Genomic DNA, 3,522 nt, shown 5'->3' with positions numbered 1-3,522 from the left:
TAACATAAAGGTACAAGGCCGATTGGATTGGAAGAGCCGGTCATACTAAAGAAGCTAGCTGGTGCGAGATCCCCGAGGACAAACGCGTCATTGTGTTCGTTTTATTTCAAGTTTCAAGTATCATAATCATCTTTGTTTAGTCTTTGAATCTCTTCATATGAATCTTCGTGAGGTTCTCAAAAAGTTTGGTCGTAATATTGCCCCTTAAGTTGATTTCTTTGTGAGAGCTTATGCAAAGCGACTTTTATTGCATTGAAGCATCTTAGAAACTGTGGTGCTCTGACTTTGTGATATAAAGCCGGACAATATGCTGGTAGACTTTCACCTTTCTTTGTATTGTTTCATAGGTGCTTGCATATTGTTGCAAATTTTGCATGGCTTCTCACTATTTTTTTATTTAAACAGGGTTAACGAGGCAAAAATGTCTTTGAAACTTTGTGACTTTGGAAATGCTATGTTTCTTTGGAAAGAATGAGATAACACCCTATCTCGTGAGCCGATTTTATAGGGCCTCTGAAATAAGTATGTCCCACTCTTTTTTGTTTACATCTTTATAAAATATATATGTCTTACTTGAATTGATTTTCGCTACTCAAATTTTATGTGCTTTTAATTAAATCAGCTCGTACTTGTGTTTTTTGTTACCACAAGACTTGGCTTGACTTATGATCATCCCATGGATATTTGGTCTGTTGGTTGCTGTCTATATGAGCTCTATTCAGGGAAGGTCTTATTTCCCGAGCCATCAAACAATGACATACTTCGTCTCCAAATGGAGTTAAAGGGTCCTTTTCCAAAGAAGATGCTCTGGAAGGTCAGTTTCTTTGTTTCATGAAGTTTAGTAAGTCGCCTTTGTGTTATTTGGAGCTTTTAGGATAACATATCTTGTAGAGAGTTTAAGTGACAGTTTTTTTAATGCCAAGCACTATCCGCTTGTTGGAATCGAGTAAGAGTTGGTTGGTTTAAGCTTTAAACATTAATTTCGTTCATGAATCACATTGTCCGGAGTTTTGTATCACTTGTTTGCATTTAGTTGTTCTAACAGGGAGTTTGTAGACTTAAGTTTTGCATTTAATGGGGAGTTTGTTGGTTTGAAACGTATCAAAGTATTTTCTTAGTGATGTTATAGACTTAAAAGGGACTTGAATGGTAAGGGGTACACAAGGCTGTTGTGTGTGTTTGGCAACGGCTTTTCGGTTCCACCAATGTTGTCTCTTCTCTCATTGAACTCTTTCACCCTTACTGCTACTACTATCCCCGTTTATTATTGCTAATCTGAACTAGGACATTGATAACTTATTTGGATACGTCTTAAACTTAACATAATTGTTAATCGTTCATCGGATTTTAATTTTGATAACGTGATGAATTTATTATATTTTTGGGTTCCCATTTTTTTGGTGGTCTAATGGATAATATGTTTGTGTGCAGATAATTTTACGTTAAAAGATAAGTGGTTTGGTACTATTCTTTGTGAAGAAATGGCAGTTTGGAATTGCAAGAGGCCTGAGATGAATCTAAATGCTATTGTATCTCACTTTTTTTGTGAAGACGAGTTCATTCGAAAGCTACTCGAAGGATGCTTAGAAATGTTTTTGTTTAACCTAACACTTTTATTAAGACAAAGTTCAAAAAAATTTATGAAAGGGGATGATGTAACTCTATTTTGTTTCTAATGTAGTAAATTGACTCATTTTTATTTACTGTTTATTACATATTATTAAATAATTGATGTTATGGCTTTTTTTTTAGGTTTATTTGTTGAATGGTAACGAGGGGAATAATCTGTGTACAACTAATGGTGCACAATTGGCAATGATATGATACTCCAGCGAAGATCAGAATGTTGCTTATAATATTAATTTTTTAAATCCGTTAAATTTTTGTCGACAATAGAAACGTTGCTAAAAATACACAAAATTTAAATATTTTAGATCTTTAATGACGATAGAATTGTCGCAATAAAAACAAAGTTTCAAATCACTAATATCTCTAGTGACACTAAAATCGTCACTAATAACATCTTTTAATTTAAATTTTTGGACTTCTAGCAATGATTAAAACGTCGTTAATAACGCTAAAATTTTCAAATTTTGTTGATTTTTATCAACGATAAAAGCGTTGCTAGTAAGGCCTAATTACCGACGATTTTGAAAATGTTGCAAAAAGTTTATCTTTTGTGACGATCTTGCATTGAGAATGTGAAAATGGGTTAGCGACAAAATTAGATAAACGGCGACAATAAGAATCGTCGTTGAAGATCTCATATTTGGCGACGTTAAATAATCGTCGCTCTATATCTTTGCCGACTATATCATTAGCGACGATGACACGACACTCCAAAAAGCGTCGTCAAATCTTATTAGCGACGTTTCTACAATTTTCAACGACATTTTTTTTTGTCGCCAAAAGCCCTGTTTCTTGTAGTGATAATAACTATCAAAATCCACCAATTAATAATCAACGTGACATAGTTCCTGTCACACAACCTATAGCTAACACTCCTCCACAACCGGATCGTTTCGATACCTTTATGCAATCTCAATAACAGATTTTACAAGCCATCCAACTTTCCTTACAGCAGTTAGCTCAAGAGAAAGTACAACCCAAAGGTGTGTTTCCAGGTCAAGCAATAACTAATCCTAAAACAACAAACACAGCCTTTGATGTGAACGATAATACTAGCATGGAAAATGCAAATGTAGGTGAGTTGAATGCCATCACCACTCTCCGTTCTGGGAGAGTGGTTGATAACAACATAACTATGCCTATAGTTACCCCACAAGTAGTCCTTACACCGGAGATTGAACTAGATACCAAAATAGAAACTGATGAGCCTACCCCTGTAGAGGTACCAGTTAAACCACACCCTAAGAAACAGAAAGCAAAGGTTAGACATCCAGTTGATCCATACGTTAAATATAGAGAGAAACCATCGTTTCCCCAGAAATTAGCTATGTTAAACAGGGATACAAACTTTGATGAGATTAGAGAAGTGTTTAAAAATCTAACGATAAACTTACCTTTTCTGGAAGCAATTAAAAAATTACCTCACCATGCTAAGTTTCTCAAAGAGTTGTGCACTAAAAGGCGTAAGACAAATATTCCTAAAGACGCATTTTTAACTGAACAGTTTCCAACTTTAACGGAACACAATGGAATCGTTAAGTACAAAGACCCTGGTCGTCCCATTGTACAATGCACCTAAGGAGATTCCCACACGACGACCACTTTACTAGATCTGGGGGCGAGTGTTAACTTACTCTCGTATTATCTATACAAACAAATAGGTCTACAAGAGATGCAACCTACTAAAATGACGTTGCAATTAGCTGATCGATCTATTAAGTACCCTAAGAGTGTGGTTGAAAACGTGCTTGTTAAGGTCCATGATTTCTACTATCTTGTTGATTTTGTTATCCTCGATACAGAAGTTGCTAACGACTCTGTTCTGATCATCTTAGGGCGTCCCTTCTTGGCCACTGCCAACACGCTTATAAACTGCCGCGATGGTTCGATGTC

General features: G+C 35.6%; 1 long non-coding RNA gene across 1 annotated transcript; it reads left to right on the top strand.

Annotated features, from left to right (window-relative positions):
• The first annotated feature begins 645 nt into the window (after positions 1-645).
• Positions 646-1,693, top strand: LOC147515152 (uncharacterized). Its single transcript, XR_015213379.1, has 2 exons — positions 646-814; positions 1,432-1,693. It is a non-coding gene; the product is annotated as an uncharacterized LOC147515152 (long non-coding RNA).
• Positions 1,694-3,522: the final 1,829 nt, after the last annotated feature.

The sequence above is a fragment of the Coptis chinensis genome, chromosome 2 (assembly GCF_015680905.1).
Source record: "Coptis chinensis isolate HL-2020 chromosome 2, ASM1568090v1, whole genome shotgun sequence".
Taxonomy (NCBI): domain Eukaryota; kingdom Viridiplantae; phylum Streptophyta; class Magnoliopsida; order Ranunculales; family Ranunculaceae; genus Coptis; species Coptis chinensis.
Note: the sequence above shows the minus strand (reverse complement) of the source record. Positions and strands in the feature narration are given on the sequence as shown.